Here is a 19,904-nt window from a genome sequence, read left to right as displayed (position 1 = left end):
AAAGTGCTAAAATGATCTTGTTTTCAGTCTTTTTACATGCAAGTTGCACAGAACAAAGATCGTTCTTTAAATTCATCCATAATCATACAGATAAAGGTAATACATGTAATAGCATCAGATTCCCTTGTTTTTTAAATGGCTCCTTTCCTCACATGTTCACTTTAAATACTTGGTTACTCAAGTTTTAATTATTTTGTTTTTGTGGTAGTGCACTTGTACTATTAAGTGCTTGATCATCATGGCAAAATTTAGTTAAAAGTGTCAATTACTCCAAATGCAATTGCAAGTGTCATTTCTTCAATTCCTTTATAAATTATATGCAATTCACATGCTTAGTAATACGTTAATTATTTCGGTTAAAATTACTTCACTAACTCCAACATTATTTCTTGTCCATAACAATATTGATTCTGTTACTAATGTACACACAATTATCCAGGCAAACTTTGCTGTGATTTGTGTTGCCTGCAGCATGCACTGTGTTTTGTCCAATCTGTAATTATCGTACTATGTACAGTATTGGCAAGTTTTCCTGGGTGGTTTGACACTGGTTTCAGCGACACTAGCAGTTATCACCATGCAGGCTGGCTGATCATTATCAAAGTCTATGCACATTTGGCACTGTGTCACTACTAGCAGTCTCTTGTATTATACCACAGCAAACTGATAAAATGCACAAACTTTGTTGCTTTGAAAACGAAACCCATTTTTCAATAAAACTGGCAGCAACATTGGAATTTGCTACCAATGTGCTTGGGTTTGACTTCCATGAAGTCAACAAGCCTGCAGGTATGTTACGATTTTTATTTCCACTTTAGTTTGTCCTACTCTCAGGAGATACAGCTCCTTTGATTTCAATATTGGAGGAGCATCAGCTGTGGTATCTCAGAGATCATGGGCGTGAATCCCACTGTTCACTGTTCAATCCCACTTCACTCCTTTTTGGAGCAGTTCGTGTAATGGCTGTAGCAGTGAGGAGAAGTTGGGTATGAAAGTACCATAGTAGTTCAGCAGTCCGAAATAGGAGCACATTTCTGCCTCATTCTTTGGGCTTGGCACTTCATTAACATGGCTGCAATCTTCTCCTCTGAAGGGTGCCGACCCTCTCCATCCACTTGGTAGCCTAGGAACTCTACACAGTTGGCACCATATAAACTTTGATCATTTAGATACTATACCGTGCTTTTCCAGCCTGGATAACATCTTATCTAATAATAGTTTGCATTTAATAAGTAAGTACAACTGCAGCACCCAGGCCTGGGTCAGTTAACATTTTCATTCAACTCCTGAACCTCTAACAATTCCTCCTGTGTAATGTAGCAAAGCATTGAAGTTCTTTTGTGCATTATTGACCACTCCCTTGGCCACCAGAAAGTATTTAAACGATTCGAGCCACTTCTTCCACTGTGTTGCTAACACCGACGAATTACCTTTGCAATCAAACAGAGCTTAACAATGTATGCCTTGAATTTCAATGTTTACTACGACCATTGTGCACAATCAATCCCATCGTTGTTCCCAGTGTTAAATACTTACAAACCAACGCATGGTTAGGGTTGCAATTAAACCAGCTTAAATACATGATTGTAATCAACCACACAACATGTTTTCACAACATGGTGGCCATAGTCAGAACAGCCTCGTACTAATGCACAATCATGCTTGAAATAAACCACTAACTAATAAATAAATCACAAAGATCATATCCCTTTAATTTTCACCATAGTCATCGAAACTGATTTTAGCATAAGATTGTCTAGTTTTATCCTTTTTCTTAAACATTCACTTAATCACTTCCTGAAAAAAATTGCAAGTTGTTTTTATAACGGGAAGATCTCTAACTATTAAGCAGACGTTTTCTCTACACTATACTAGAAAGCAACACCTCCATCATTTGCGAATCTTAAGCCCTTGTTATGTTATCAGACGTTTTGATTTGGTGACATTGTAACTGATGCTAAATCTGAGTGACCCCAGCTTGAACACAGACCGTCCTCTGACACCAGCCATGAAATCTCAGACAGCGACCCGGTTATGGTTCCTGTAACATCCTAACAGTCACAATACAGAGAGCTGCTGAACTATATTGAGCCTGTATTCAACAAAGTTGACCACTGCAATTTTGTGCAATGACCTGTTAGATTATATGGAGCAAGACCTGGGATTGGTTGATGATCACGGCTATGTGGCCTCGGGAAGCGTGAAAGTGACACAAGCACCAAGTGGAGCGCACTAGACTCTCCACCCAGCTTGGGGTAACGTGGCTGGCATCATTTGGCCATCTATCCTTACTCTATATTATTTTGTTTTATGAAACAGGATATGAAGAGAGGTGTTGCATTCCCACTCACAGCTAATTAACATCTACCTGTGGTGCTGTGCTCAGACATCAAACATAGCCTGTACAGCGGCAGCCAGAGGCTCATTCGCATGCTTTCAGCACAAATTATCATGAGCTGCAGTATATTATGTGATTATGTGTGTTACAGGGAGGGAGGTTTCAATGAGGGATGCAATTAAGACCAGGCTGATTATCAAAGTTTATGCCCACTGTATCTTACATGAGGCCGCCCTTCAAATATCACAGCAAGCTGGCAAAAAGCATCGCTTCCATTGATTTAAAAACCAAACCCTGTGAATGCACAAAACCAAAAACAACACACACATGCACTCTACCTTTTGTTGTTAAAATCTGTAATGATCAGTATATTATGTGGTTATGTGTTTTACAGAGAGGGAGCTTTCAATGAGAGCTGCAGTTAAGACCAGGCTATTTATCAAAGCACCGGTTCCATTTATTTTAAGACCATTAGAAAGCACATGTACTTGTTTATATCTCTTATTACAGTGTCATTTAAATTCATCTACATGTACAATGTACTTGCAGTAAGTTAATATGTTTGTAGTGTTACACGTATGGGTTCATTGGGTCATTTACACAATTTCATTATTGCTCCATGCCATCCAGCTTACCTTCTCAGACTTAAGAAAGTTTTAATGCAAGGCATTCTTCAAGCTGAAAAAAAGAAGTTTTGTTAATAATTAAGTATGTCATTTGTAATACTAGGACATGTACAGACAAATTTTGACTTTGTTTACTTACTGATACCAAGAATTTGTGAGGGTTTTAAATTTTGTGAAAAAACAAAAAACAAATATTGGCTGCAAGTTTAGCTTTTTTAATTAATAGTTTGGCTAATGTGATACTTTCTCCCTGTGTTAGGATTTTTATTTCCACATTGGTTTGTCCTGCAGCTCTTTCTAGATATGGCTCCTTCAATCTCAATATTGGAGGAGTGTAACAGCTAGCTGAGCATCTCTGAGATCATGGGTGGGAATCCAACTGGGGGCCTGAAATTTTTTTTTTTTTTTCACGCTTCTTTAATTGGCAATTGCTCAACAATATAACTTAGACCATCATTCCTTAATTTTTACCATTGTCATCAAAACTGATTTTAGTATCAGATTGTCTAGTTTATCCTAATTCTCTTACACATTCACTTACTCACTTCTTGAACTTGAATTTGAAGTTGTTTCTGTGTCAGGAAGATCTTAAGTTATTAAAGAGACAATTCCTCTACACTGTACTAGAAAGCAACACCTCCATCACTCGGGGATCTTAAGCCCCATGGTATGTTATCAGGCATTTTGGTTTTTTTGGCATTGTAACTGAAGCTAAATCTGAGTGACCCCAGCTTGAACACAGACGGTCCTCTGACACCAGCCATGAAATCTCAGACAGCGACCCGGTTATGGTTCCTGTAACATCCTAACAGTCACAATACAGAGAGCTGCTGAACTATATTCAGCCTGTATTCAACAAAGTTGACCACTGCAATTGTGTGCAATGACCTGTTAGATTATATGGAGCATGACCTGGGATTGGTTGATGATCACGGCTATGTGGGCCTCGGGAAACGCGAAAGTGACACAAGCACCAAGTGGAGCGCACTAGACTCTCCACCCAGCTTGAGGTCACGTGGCTGGCATCATTTGGCCATCTATCCTTACTCTATATTATTTTGTTTTATGAAACAGGATATGAAGAGAGGTGTTGCTTTCCCACTCACAGCTAATTATAACATCTACCTGCGGTGCTGTGCTCAGACATGAAACATATAGCCTATACAGCAGCAGCCAGAGGCTCATTCGCATGCTTTCAGCACAAATCATCATGAGCTGCAGTATATTATGTGATTATGTGTGTTACAGGGAGGGAGGTTTCAATGAGGGATGCAATTAAGACCAGGCTGATTATCAAAGTTTATGCCCACTGTATCTTACATGAGGCCGCCCTTCAAATATCACAGCAAGCTGGCAAAAAGCATCGCTTCCATTGATTTAAAAACCAAACCCTGTTAACGCACAAAAACAAGAACAACACACACATGCACTCTACCTTTTGTTGTTAAAATCTGTAATGATCAGTATATTAATGTGATTATGTGTTTTACAGGGAGGAGCTTTCCATGAGCGCTGCAGTTAAGACCAGGCTATTTATCAAAGCACCGGTTCCATTTATTTTAAGACCATTAGAAAGCACATGTACTTGTTTACATCTCTTATTACAGTTTCATTTAAAGTCATCTACACTGTACTTGCAGTAAGTTAATGTTTGTAGTGTTACACGTATGGGTTCATTGGGTCATTTACACAATTTCATTATTGCTCCATGCCATCCAGCTTACCTTCTCAGACTTAAGAAAGTTTTAATGCAAGGCATTCTTCAAGCTGAAAAAAAGAAGTTTTGTTAATAATTAAGTATGTCATTTGTAATACTAGGACATGTACAGACAAATTTTGACTTTGTTTACTTACTGATACCAAGAATTTGTGAGGGTTTTAAATTTTGTGAAAAAACAAAAAACACATATTGGCTGCAAGTTTAGCTTTTTTAATTAATAGTTTGGCTAATGTGATACTTTCTCCCTGTGTTAGGATTTTTATTTCCACATTGGTTTGTCCTGCAGCTCTTTCTAGATATGGCTCCTTCAATCTCAATATTGGAGGAGTGTAACAGCTAGCTGAGCATCTCTGAGATCATGGGTGGGAATCCAACTGGGGGCCTGAAATTTTATTTTTTTTTTCACGCTTCTTTAATTGGCAATTGCTCAACAATATAACTTAGACCATCATTCCTTAATTTTTACCATTGTCATCAAAACTGATTTTAGTATCAGATTGTCTAGTTTATCCTAATTCTCTTACACATTCACTTACTCACTTCTTGAACTTGAATTTGAAGTTGTTTCTGTGTCAGGAAGATCTTAAGTTATTAAAGAGACAATTCCTCTACACTGTACTAGAAAGCAACACCTCCATCACTCGGGGATCTTAAGCCCCATGGTATGTTATCAGGCGTTTTGGTTTTTTTGGCATTGTAACTGAAGCTAAATCTGAGTGACCCCAGCTTGAACACAGACGGTCCTCTGACACCAGCCATGAAATCTCAGACAGCGACCCGGTTATGGTTCCTGTAACATCCTAACAGTCACAATACAGAGAGCTGCTGAACTATATTCAGCCTGTATTCAACAAAGTTGACCACTGCAATTGTGTGCAATGACCTGTTAGATTATATGGAGCATGACCTGGGATTGGTTGATGATCACGGCTATGTGGGCCTCGGGAAACGCGAAAGTGACACAAGCACCAAGTGGAGCGCACTAGACTCTCCACCCAGTTTGAGGTCACGTGGCTGGCATCATTTGGCCATCTATCCTTACTCTATATTAATTTGTTTTATGAAACAGGATATGAAGAGAGGTGTTGCTTTCCCACTCACAGCTAATTATAACATCTACCTGCGGTGCTGTGCTCAGACGTGAAGCATAGCCTGTACAGCGGCAGCCAGAGGCTCATTCGCATGCTTTCAGCACAAATCATCTTGAGCTGCAGTATATTATGTGATTATGTGTGTTACAGGGAGGGAGGTTTCAATGAGGGATGCAATTAAGACCAGGCTGATTATCAAAGTTTATGCCCACTGTATCTTACATGAGGCCGCCCTTCAAATATCACAGCAAGCTGGCAAAAAGCATCGCTTCCATTGATTTAAAAACCAAACCCTGTTAACGCACAAAAACAAGAACAACACACACATGCACTCTACCTTTTGTTGTTAAAATCTGTAATGATCAGTATATTAATGTGATTATGTGTTTTACAGGGAGGAGCTTTCCATGAGCGCTGCAGTTAAGACCAGGCTATTTATCAAAGCACCGGTTCCATTTATTTTAAGACCATTAGAAAGCACATGTACTTGTTTACATCTCTTATTACAGTTTCATTTAAAGTCATCTACACTGTACTTGCAGTAAGTTAATGTTTGTAGTGTTACACGTATGGGTTCATTGGGTCATTTACACAATTTCATTATTGCTCCATGCCATCCAGCTTACCTTCTCAGACTTAAGAAAGTTTTAATGCAAGGCATTCTTCAAGCTGAAAAAAAGAAGTTTTGTTAATAATTAAGTATGTCATTTGTAATACTAGGACATGTACAGACAAATTTTGACTTTGTTTACTTACTGATACCAAGAATTTGTGAGGGTTTTAAATTTTGTGAAAAAACAAAAAACACATATTGGCTGCAAGTTTAGCTTTTTTAATTAATAGTTTGGCTAATGTGATACTTTCTCCCTGTGTTAGGATTTTTATTTCCACATTGGTTTGTCCTGCAGCTCTTTCTAGATATGGCTCCTTCAATCTCAATATTGGAGGAGTGTAACAGCTAGCTGAGCATCTCTGAGATCATGGGTGGGAATCCAACTGGGGGCCTGAAATTTTTTTTTTTTTTCACGCTTCTTTAATTGGCAATTGCTCAACAATATAACTTAGACCATCATTCCTTAATTTTTACCATTGTCATCAAAACTGATTTTAGTATCAGATTGTCTAGTTTATCCTAATTCTCTTACACATTCACTTACTCACTTCTTGAACTTGAATTTGAAGTTGTTTCTGTGTCAGGAAGATCTTAAGTTATTAAAGAGACAATTCCTCTACACTGTACTAGAAAGCAACACCTCCATCACTCGGGGATCTTAAGCCCCATGGTATGTTATCAGGCATTTTGGTTTTTTTGGCATTGTAACTGAAGCTAAATCTGAGTGACCCCAGCTTGAACACAGACGGTCCTCTGACACCAGCCATGAAATCTCAGAGAGCGACCCGGTTATGGTTCCTGTAACATCCTAACAGTCACAATACAGAGAGCTGCTGAACTATATTCAGCCTGTATTCAACAAAGTTGACCACTGCAATTGTGTGCAATGACCTGTTAGATTATATGGAGCATGACCTGGGATTGGTTGATGATCACGGCTATGTGGGCCTCGGGAAACGCGAAAGTGACACAAGCACCAAGTGGAGCGCACTAGACTCTCCACCCAGCTTGAGGTCACGTGGCTGGCATCATTTGGCCATCTATCCTTACTCTATATTATTTTGTTTTATGAAACAGGATATGAAGAGAGGTGTTGCTTTCCCACTCACAGCTAATTATAACATCTACCTGCGGTGCTGTGCTCAGACATGAAACATATAGCCTATACAGCGGCAGCCAGAGGCTCATTCGCATGCTTTCAGCACAAATCATCATGAGCTGCAGTATATTATGTGATTATGTGTGTTACAGGGAGGGAGGTTTCAATGAGGGATGCAATTAAGACCAGGCTGATTATCAAAGTTTATGTCCACTGTATCTTACATGAGGCCACCCTTCAAATATCACAGCAAGCTGGCAAAAAGCATTGCTTCCATTGATTTAAAAACCAAACCCTGTTAACGCACAAAAACAAGAACAACACACACATGCACTCTACCTTTTGTTGTTAAAATCTGTAATGATCAGTATATTAATGTGATTATGTGTTTTACAGGGAGGAGCTTTCAATGAGCGCTGCAGTTAAGACCAGGCTATTTATCAAAGCACCGGTTCCATTTATTTTAAGACCATTAGAAAGCACATGTACTTGTTTACATCTCTTATTACAGTTTCATTTAAAGTCATCTACACTGTACTTGCAGTAAGTTAATATGTTTGTAGTGTTACACGTATGGGTTCATTGGGTCATTTACACAATTTCATTATTGCTCCATGCCATCCAGCTTACCTTCTCAGACTTAAGAAAGTTTTAATGCAAGGCATTCTTCAAGCTGAAAAAAAGAAGTTTTGTTAATAATTAAGTATGTCATTTGTAATACTAGGACATGTACAGACAAATTTTGACTTTGTTTACTTACTGATACCAAGAATTTGTGAGGGTTTTAAATTTTGTGAAAAAACAAAAAACACATATTGGCTGCAAGTTTAGCTTTTTTAATTAAGAGTTTGGCTAATGTGATAGTTTCTCCCTGTGTTAGGATTTTTATTTCCACATTGGTTTGTCCTGCAGCTCTTTCTAGATATGGCTCCTTCAATCTCAATATTGGAGGAGTGTAACAGCTAGCTGAGCATCTCTGAGATCATGGGTGGGAATCCAACTGGGGGCCTGAAATTTTATTTTATTTTTTTCACGCTTCTTTAATTGGCAATTGCTCAACAATATAACTTAGACCATCATTCCTTAATTTTTACCATTGTCATCAAAACTGATTTTAGTATCAGATTGTCTAGTTTATCCTAATTCTCTTACACATTCACTTACTCACTTCTTGAACTTGAATTTGAAGTTGTTTCTGTGTCAGTAAGATCTTAAGTTATTAAAGAGACAATTCCTCTACACTGTACTAGAAAGCAACACCTCCATCACTCGGGGATCTTAAGCCCCATGGTATGTTATCAGGCATTTTGGTTTGGTGGCATTGTAACTGAAGCTAAATCTGAGTGACCCCAGCTTGAACACGGACGGTCCTCTGACACCAGCCATGAAATCTCAGACAGCGACCCGGTTATGGTTCCTGTAACATCTTAACAGTCACAATACAGAGAGCTGCTGAACTATATTCAGCCTGTATTCAACAAAGTTGACCACTGCAATTGTGTGCAATGACCTGTTAGATTATATGGAGCATGACCTGGGATTGGTTGATGATCACGGCTATGTGGGCCTCGGGAAACGCGAAAGTGACACAAGCACCAAGTGAAGCGCACTAGACTCTCCACCCAGCTTGAGGTCACGTGGCTGGCATCATTTGGCCATCTATCCTTACTCTATATTATTTTGTTTTATGAAACAGGATATGAAGAGAGGTGTTGCTTTCCCACTTACAGCTAATTATAACATCTACCTGCGGTGCTGTGCTCAGACATGAAACATATAGCCTGTACAGCGGCGGCCAGAGGCTCATTCGCATGCTTTCAGCACAAATCATCATGAGCTGCAGTATATTATGTGATTATGTGTGTTACAGGGAGAGAGGTTTCAATGAGGGATGCAATTAAGACCAGGCTGATTATCAAAGTTTATGCCCACTGTATCTTACATGAGGCCGCCCTTCAAATATCACAGCAAGCTGGCAAAAAGCATCGCTTCCATTGATTTAAAAACCAAACCCTGTAAATGCACAAAAACAAGAACAACACACACATGCACTCTACCTTTTGTTGTTAAAATCTGTAATGATCAGTATGTTAATGTGATTATGTGTTTTACAGGGAGGAGCTTTTAATGAGCGCTGCAGTTAAGACCAGGCTATTTATCAAAGCACCGGTTCCATTTATTTTAAGACCATTAGAAAGCACATGTACTTGTTTACATCTCTTATTACAGTTTTATTTAAAGTCATCTACACTGTACTTGCAGTAAGTTAATATGTTTGTAGTGTTACACGTATGGGTTCATTGGGTCATTTATACAATTTCATTACTGCTCCATGCCATCCAGCTTACCTTCTCAGACTTAAGAAAGTTTTAATGCAAGGTATTCCTCAAGCTGAAAAAAAGAAGTTAGGTTAATAATTAAGTATGTCATTTGTAATACTAGGACATGTACAGACAAATTTTGACTTTGTTTACTTACTGATACCAAGAATTTGTGAGGGTTTTAAATTTTGTGAAAAAACAAAAAACACATATTGGCTGCAAGTTTAGCTTTTTTAATTAAGAGTTTGGCTAATGTGATAGTTTCTTCCTGTGTTAGGATTTTTATTTCCACATTGGTTTGTCCTGCAGCTCTTTCTAGATATGGCTCCTTCAATCTCAATATTGGAGGAGTGTAACAGCTAGCTGAGCATCTCTGAGATCATGCGTGGGAATCCAACTGGGGGCCTGAAATGTTTTTTTTTTTTTCACCCTTCTTTAATTGGCAATTGCTCAACAATATAACTTAGACGATCATTCCTTAACTTTTACCATAGTCATCAAACTGATTTTAGTATCAGATTGTCTAGTTTATCCTAATTTTCTTACACATTCACTTACTCACTTCTTGAACTTGAATTTGAAGTTGTTTCTGTGTCAGGAAGATCTTAAGTTATTAAAGAGACAATAATAATTATTATTCCTGTACACTGTACTAGAAAGCAACACCTCCATCACTTGGGACTCTTAATCCCTTGGTATGTTATCAGGCATTTTGGTTTGGTGGCATTTTAACTGAAGCTAAATCTGAGTAACCCCAGCTTGAACACAGACCGTCCTCTGACACCAGCCATGAAATCTCACACAGCGACCCGGTTATGGTTACTGTTACAGTAACATTTTAACAGTCACAATACAGAGAGCTGCTGAACTATATTCAGCCTTTATTCAACAAAGTTGACCACTGCAATTGTGTGCAATGACTTGTTAGGTTATATGGAGCATGACCTGGGATTGGTTGATGATCACGGCTACGTGGGATTCGGGAAGCGCGAAAGTGACACAAGCACCAAGTGGAGCGCACTAGACTCTCCACCCAGCTTGGAGTCACGTGGCTGGCAACATTTGGCCATCTATCCTTACTCTAAGTATATTATTTTGTTTTATGAAACAGGATATGAAGAGAGGTGTTGCTTTCCCACTCACAGCTAATTAACATCTACCTGTGGTGCTGTGCTCAGACATCAAACATAGCCTGTACAGCGGAAGCCAGAGGCTCATTCGCATGCTTTCAGCACAAATTATCATGAGCTGCAGTATATTATGTGATTATGTGTGTTACAGGGAGGGAGGTTTCAATGAGCGACACAATTAAGGCCAGGCTGATTATCAAAGTTTATGCCCACTGTATCTTACATGAGGCCGCCCTTCAAATATCACAGCAAGCTGGCAAAAAGCATCGCTTCCATTGATTTAAAAACCAAACCCTGTGAATGCACAAAAACAAAAACAACACACACATGCACTCTACCTTTTGTTGTTAAAATCTGTAAGGATCAGTATATTATGTGATTATGTGTTTTACAGGGAGGGAGCTTTCAATGAGCGCTGCAGTTAAGACCAGGCTATTTATCAAAGCACCGGTTCCATTTATTTTAAGACCATTAGAAAGCACATGTTCTTGCTTACATCTCTTATTACAAATTCATTTAAATTCATCTACACTGTACTTGCAGTAAGTTAATATGTTTGTAGTGTTACACGTATCGGTTCATTGGGTCATTTACACAATTTCATTATTGCTCCATGCCATCCAGCTTACCTTCTCAGACTTAAGAAAGTTTTAATGCAAGGCATTCTTCAAGCTGAAAAAAAGAAGTTAGGTTAATAATTAAGTATGTCATTTGTAATACTAGGACATGTACGGACAAATTTTGACTTTGTTTACTTACTGATACCAAGAATTTGTGAGGGTTTTAAATTTTGTGAAAAAACAAAAAACACATATTGGCTGCAAGTTTAGCTTTTTTAATTAAGAGTTTGGCTAATGTGATAATTTCTCCCTGTGTTAGGATTTTTATTTCCACATTGGTAATAATTGTCCTGCAGCTCTTGCTAGATATGGCTCCTTGAATCTCAATATTGGAGGAGTGTAACAGCTAGCTGAGCATCTCTGAGATCATGGGTGGGAATCCAACTGGGGGCCTGAAATGTTTTTTTTTTCAGGCTTCTTTAATTGCCAATTGCTCAACAATATAACTTAGACCATCATTCCTTAATTTTTACCATAGTCATCAAACTGATTTTAGTATCAGATTGTCTAGTTTATCCTAATTTTCTTACACATTCACTTACTCATTTCTTGAACTTGAATTTGAAGTTGTTTCTTTGTCAGGAAGATCTTAAGTTATTAAAGAGACAATAATTATTCCTCTACACTGTACTAGAAAGCAACACCTCCATCACTCTGGAATCTTAATCCCTTGGTATGTTATCAGGCGTTTTGGTTTGGTGGCATTGTAACTGAAGCTAAATCTGAGTGACCCCAGCTTAAAGACAGACCGTCCTCTGACACCAGCCATGAAATCTCAGACAGCGACCCGGTTATGGTTCCTTTTACAGTAACATCCTAACAGTCACAATACAGAGAGCTGCTGAACTATATTCAGCCTGTATTCAACAAAGTTGACCACTGCAATTGTGTGCAATGACTTCTAAGATTATATGGAGCATGACCTGGGATTGGTTTATGATCACGGCTATGTGGGCCTCGGGAAGCGCGAAAGTGACATAAGCACCAAGTGGAGCGCACTAGACTCTCCACCCAGCTTGGGGTGACGTAGCTGGCATCATTTGACCATCTATCCTTACTCTAAGTATATTATTTTGTTTTATGAAACAGGATATGAAGAGAGGTGTTGCTTTCCCACTTACAGCTAATTGACATCTTAGACCTGTGGTGCTGTGCTCAGACATCAAACATAGCCTGTATAGCGGAAGCCTGAGGCTCATTCGCATGCTTTCAGCACATTAATTATCATGAGCTGCAGTATATTATGTGATTATGTGTGTTACAGGGAGGGAGGTTTCAATGAGCGACACTATTAAGACCAGGCTGATTATCAAAGTTTATGCCCACTGTAGCTTACATGAGGCGACCCTTCAAATATCACAGCAAGCTGGCAAAAAGCATCGCTTCCATTTATTTAAAAACCAAACCCTGTGAATGCACAAAAACAAAAACAACACACACATGCACTCTACCTTTTGTTGTTAAAATCTGTAATGATCAGTATATTATGTGATTATGTGTTTTACAGGGAGGGAGCTTTCAATGAGCGCTGCAGTTAAGACCAGGCTATTTATCAAAGCACCGGTTCCATTTATTTTAAGACCATTAGAAAGCACATGTACTTGTTTACATCTCTTATTACAGTTTCATTTAAATTCATCTGCACTGTACTTGCAGTAAGTTTATATGTTTGTAGTGTTACATGTACACGTATCGGTTCACAATTTCACTATTGCTCCATGCCATCCAGCTTACCTTCTCAGACTTAAGAAAGTTTTAATGCAAGGCATTCTTCAAGCTGAAAAAAAGAAGTTAGGTTAATAATGAAGTATGTCATTTGTAATACTAGGACATGTACGGACAAATTTTGACTTTGTTTACTTACTGATACCAAGAATTTGTGAGGGTTTTAAATTTTGTGAAAAAACAAAAAACACATATTGGCTGCAAGTTTAGCTTTTTTAATTAAGAGTTTGGCTAATGTGATAATTTCTCCCTGTGTTAGGATTTTTATTTCCACATTGGTAATAATTGTCCTGCAGCTCTTGCTAGATATGGCTCCTTGAATCTCAATATTGGAGGAGTGTAACAGCTAGCTGAGCATCTCTGAGATCATGGGTGGGAATCCAACTGAGGGCGTAAAATGTTTTTTTCTTTCAGGCCTTTTTAATTGGCAATTGCTCAACAATATAACTTAGACCATCATTCCTTAATTTTTACCATAGTTATCAAACTGATTTTAGTATCAGATTGTCTAGTTTATCCTAATTTTCTTACACATTCACTTACTCACTTCTTGAACTTGAATTTGAAGTTGTTTCTGTGTCAGGAAGATTATAAGTTATTAAAGAGACAATAATTATTCCTCTACACTGTACTAGAAAGCAACACCTCCATCACTCTGGAATCTTAATCCCTTGGTATGTTATCAGGCGTTTTGGTTTGGTGGCATTGTAACAGAAGCTAAATCTGAGTGACCCCAGCTTGAACACAGACCGTCCTCTGACACCAGCCATGAAATCTCAGACAGCGACCCGGTTATGGTACCTGTTACAGTAACATCCTAACAGTCACAATACAGAGAGCTGCTGAACTATATTCAGCCTGTATTCAACAAAGTTGACCACTGCAATTGTGTGCAATGACTTGTTAGATTATATGGAGCGTGACCTGGGATTGGTTGATGATCACGGCTATGTGGGCCTCGGGAAGCGCGAAAGTGACACAAGCACCAAGTGGAGTGCACTAGACTCTCCACCCAGCTTGGGGTCACGTGGCTGGCATCATTTGGCCATCTATCCTTACTCTAAGTATATTATTTTGTTTTAAGAAACAGGATATGAAGAGAGGTGTTGCTTTCCCACTCACAGCTAATTAACATATACCTGTGGTGCTGTGCTCAGACATCAAACATAGCCTGTACAGCGGAAGCCAGAGGCTCATTCGCATGCTTTCAGCACAAATTATCATGAGCTGCAGTATATTATGTGATTATGTGTGTTACAGGGAGGGAGGTTTCAATGAGGGATGGAATTAAGACCAGGCTGATTATCAAAGTTTATGCCCACTGTATCTTACATGAGGCCACCCTTCAAATATCACAGCAAGCTGGCCAAAACCATCGCTTCCATTGATTTAAAAACCAAACCCTGTGAATGCACAAAAACAAAAACAACACACACATGCACTCCACCTTTTGTTGTCAAAATCTGTAAGGATCAGTATATTGTGTGATTATGTGTTTTACAGGGAGGGAGCTTTCAATGAGCGCTGCAGTTAAGACCAGGCTATTTATCAAAGCACCAGTTCCATTTATTTAAAGACCATTAGAAAGCACATGTACTTGTTTACATCTCTTATTACAGTTTCATTTAAATTCATCTACACTGTACTTGCAGTAAGTTAATATGTTTGTAGTGTTACATGTACACGTATCAGTTCACAATTTCACTATTGCTCCATGCCATCCAGCTTACCTTCTCAGACTTAAGAAAGTTTTAATGCAAGGCATTCTTCAAGCTGAAAAAAAGAAGTTAGGTTAATAATGAAGTATGTCATTTGTAATACTAGGACATGTACGGACAAATTTTGACTTTGTTTACTTACTGATACCAAGAATTTGTGAGGGTTTTAAATTTTGTGAAAAAACAAAAAACACATATTGGCTGCAAGTTTAGCTTTTTTAATTAAGAGTTTGGCTAATGTGATAGTTTCTCCCTGTGTTAGGATTTTTATTTCCACATTGGTTTGTCCTGCAGCTCTTGCTAGATATGGCTCCTTGAATCTCAATATTGGAGGAGTGTAACAGCTAGCTGAGCATCTCTGAGATCATGGGTGGGAATCCAACTGAGGGCGTAAAATGTTTTTTTCTTTCAGGCCTTTTTAATTGGCAATTGCTCAACAATATAACTTAGACCATCATTCCTTAATTTTTACCATAGTTATCAAACTGATTTTAGTATCAGATTGTCTAGTTTATCCTAATTTTCTTACACATTCACTTACTCACTTCTTGAACTTGAATTTGAAGTTGTTTCTGTGTCAGGAAGATCTTAAGTTATTAAAGAGACAATAATTATTCCTCTACACTGTACTAGAAAGCAACACCTCCATCACTCTGGAATCTTAATCCCTTGGTATGTTATCAGGCATTTTGGTTTGGTGGCATTGAAACTGAAGCTAAATCTGAGTGACCCCAGCTTGAACACAGACCGTCCTCTGACACCAGCCATGAAATCTCAGACAGCGACCCGGTTATGGTACCTGTTACAGTAACATCCTAACAGTCACAATACAGAGAGCTGCTGAACTATATTCAGCCTGTATTCAACAAAGTTGACCACTGCAATTGTGTGCAATGACTTGTTAGATTATATGGAGCGTGACCTGGGATTGGTTGATGATCACGGCTATGTGGGCCTCGGGAAGCGCGAAAGTGACACAAGCACCAAGTGGAGTGCACTAGACTCTCCACCCAGCTTGGGGTCACGTGGCTGGCATCATTTGGCCATCTATCCTTACTCTAAGTATATTATTTTGTTTTAAGAAACAGGATATGAAGAGAGGTGTTGCTTTCCCACTCACAGCTAATTAACATATACCTGTGGTGCTGTGCTCAGACATCAAACATAGCCTGTACAGCGGAAGCCAGAGGCTCATTCGCATGCTTTCAGCACAAATTATCATGAGCTGCAGTATATTATGTGATTATGTGTGTTACAGGGAGGGAGGTTTCAATGAGGGATGGAATTAAGACCAGGCTGATTATCAAAGTTTATGCCCACTGTATCTTACATGAGGCCACCCTTCAAATATCACAGCAAGCTGGCCAAAACCATCGCTTCCATTGATTTAAAAACCAAACCCTGTGAATGCACAAAAACAAAAACAACACACACATGCACTCCACCTTTTGTTGTCAAAATCTGTAAGGATCAGTATATTGTGTGATTATGTGTTTTACAGGGAGGGAGCTTTCAATGAGCGCTGCAGTTAAGACCAGGCTATTTATCAAAGCACCAGTTCCATTTATTTAAAGACCATTAGAAAGCACATGTACTTGTTTACATCTCTTATTACAGTTTCATTTAAATTCATCTACACTGTACTTGCAGTAAGTTAATATGTTTGTAGTGTTACATGTACACGTATCAGTTCACAATTTCACTATTGCTCCATGCCATCCAGCTTACCTTCTCAGACTTAAGAAAGTTTTAATGCAAGGCATTCTTCAAGCTGAAAAAAAGAAGTTAGGTTAATAATGAAGTATGTCATTTGTAATACTAGGACATGTACGGACAAATTTTGACTTTGTTTACTTACTGATACCAAGAATTTGTGAGGGTTTTAAATTTTGTGAAAAAACAAAAAACACATATTGGCTGCAAGTTTAGCTTTTTTAATTAAGAGTTTGGCTAATGTGATAGTTTCTCCCTGTGTTAGGATTTTTATTTCCACATTGGTTTGTCCTGCAGCTCTTGCTAGATATGGCTCCTTGAATCTCAATATTGGAGGAGTGTAACAGCTAGCTGAGCATCTCTGAGATCATGGGTGGGAATCCAACTGAGGGCGTAAAATGTTTTTTTCTTTCAGGCCTTTTTAATTGGCAATTGCTCAACAATATAACTTAGACCATCATTCCTTAATTTTTACCATAGTTATCAAACTGATTTTAGTATCAGATTGTCTAGTTTATCCTAATTTTCTTACACATTCACTTACTCACTTCTTGAACTTGAATTTGAAGTTGTTTCTGTGTCAGGAAGATCTTAAGTTATTAAAGAGACAATAATTATTCCTCTACACTGTACTAGAAAGCAACACCTCCATCACTCTGGAATCTTAATCCCTTGGTATGTTATCAGGCATTTTGGTTTGGTGGCATTGAAACTGAAGCTAAATCTGAGTGACCCCAGCTTGAACACAGACCGTCCTCTGACACCAGCCATGAAATCTCAGACAGCGACCCGGTTATGGTACCTGTTACAGTAACATCCTAACAGTCACAATACAGAGAGCTGCTGAACTATATTCAGCCTGTATTCAACAAAGTTGACCACTGCAATTGTGTGCAATGACTTGTTAGATTATATGGAGCGTGACCTGGGATTGGTTGATGATCACGGCTATGTGGGCCTCGGGAAGCGCGAAAGTGACACAAGCACCAAGTGGAGTGCACTAGACTCTCCACCCAGCTTGGGGTCACGTGGCTGGCATCATTTGGCCATCTATCCTTACTCTAAGTATATTATTTTGTTTTAAGAAACACGATATGAAGAGAGGTGTTGCTTTCCCACTCACAGCTAATTAACATATACCTGTGGTGCTGTGCTCAGACATCAAACATAGCCTGTACAGCGGAAGCCAGAGGCTCATTCGCATGCTTTCAGCACAAATTATCATGAGCTGCAGTATATTATGTGATTATGTGTGTTACAGGGAGGGAGGTTTCAATGAGGGATGGAATTAAGACCAGGCTGATTATCAAAGTTTATGCCCACTGTATCTTACATGAGGCCACCCTTCAAATATCACAGCAAGCTGGCCAAAACCATCGCTTCCATTGATTTAAAAACCAAACCCTGTGAATGCACAAAAACAAAAACAACACACACATGCACTCCACCTTTTGTTGTCAAAATCTGTAAGGATCAGTATATTGTGTGATTATGTGTTTTACAGGGAGGGAGCTTTCAATGAGCGCTGCAGTTAAGACCAGGCTATTTATCAAAGCACCAGTTCCATTTATTTTAAGACCATTAGAAAGCACATGTACTTGTTTACATCTCTTATTACAGTTTCATTTAAATTCATCTACACTGTACTTGCAGTAAGTTAATATGTTTGCAGTGTTACATGTACACGTATCGGTTCATTGGGTCATTTACACAATTTCACTATTGCTCCATGCCATCCAGCTTACCTTCTCAGACTTAAGAAAGTTTTAATGCAAGGCATTCTTCAAGCTGAAAAAAAGAAGTTAGGTTAATAATGAAGTGTGTCATTTGTAATACTAGGACATGTACAGACAAATTTTGACTTTGTTTACTTACTGATACCAAGAATTTGTGAGGGTTTTAAATTTTGTGAAAAAACAAAAAACACATTGGCTGCAAGTTTAGCTTTTTTAATTAAGAGTTTGGCTAATGTGATAGTTTCTCCCTGTGTTAGGATTTTTATTTCCACATTGGTTTGTCCTGCAGCTCTCGCTAGATATGGCTCCTTCAATCTCAATATTGGAGGAGTGTAACAGCTAGCTGAGCAGGATCTCTGAGATCATGGGTGGGAATCCAACTGAGGGCCTGAAATGTTTTTCTTTTCAGGCTTCTTTAATTGGCAATTGCTCAACAATATAACTTAGACCATCATTTCTTAATTTGCACCATAGTCATCAAACTGACTGTAGTATCAGATTGTCTAGTTTTATACTTTTTCTTAAACATTCATTTACTGACACTTCCTGAAAAATTTGAAGTTGTTTCTGTGTGAGGAAGATCTTTAGTTATTAAAGAGACAATTCCTCTACACTATACTGGAAAGCAACACCTCCATCACTCTGGAATCTTAAGCCCTTGGTATGTTATCAGGTGTTTTGGTTTGGTGGCATTGTAACTGAAGCTAAATCTGAGTGCCCGTGTTCTGACACGAGACAGGAAATCTCAGACAGCGACCTGGTTATGGTTCCTGTAACATCCTAACAGTCACCATACAGAGAGCTGCTGAACTGTATTCAGCCTGTATTCAACAAAGATGACTACTGCAGTTGTGTGTAATGAGCTGTTAGATTTATGGAGCGTGACCTGGGGTTGGTCTGTGATCACGGCTATGTGGGCATCGGAAAGCGCGAAAGTGACACAAGCACCAAGTGGAGCGCACTAGATTCTCCACCCAGCTTGGGGTCACGTGGCTTGCATTGTTTGCCCATCTATCCTTATTCAATATTTTCTTTATGAAATAGGTTGTATGAAGAGAAGTCTTGCTTTAATTGGCACTGACGGTAATATCCAACTTTAACTACTATCATTGTGAGTCTATTCATCTATTAATGTACATGTACACACCCTTCATGTGTTATCCAGGCAAACTTTGCTGTTATTCGCAATGCTTGCAGTACATTTTGTCCAATCTGTGATGATCAGATAATAATAATAATAATAATAATAATAATAATAATAATAATAATAATAATAATAATAATAATAATAATAATAATAATAATAATAATAATAAAGGAGTAGGGAGAACATTACGAGCGAGAGAAGAAGAGAGAAGCATGAGGGAAGTAAGAGAGCAGAGGTGGCAAGGAAAGCTGTTCGGAGAAAGATGGGATGATAACAAAGTTATTGACTGCTTCACCTGGCTTAGTAA

The sequence above is a fragment of the Montipora capricornis genome, chromosome 14 (assembly GCF_036669925.1).
Source record: "Montipora capricornis isolate CH-2021 chromosome 14, ASM3666992v2, whole genome shotgun sequence".
Lineage (NCBI taxonomy): Eukaryota > Metazoa > Cnidaria > Anthozoa > Scleractinia > Acroporidae > Montipora > Montipora capricornis.
Note: the sequence above shows the minus strand (reverse complement) of the source record.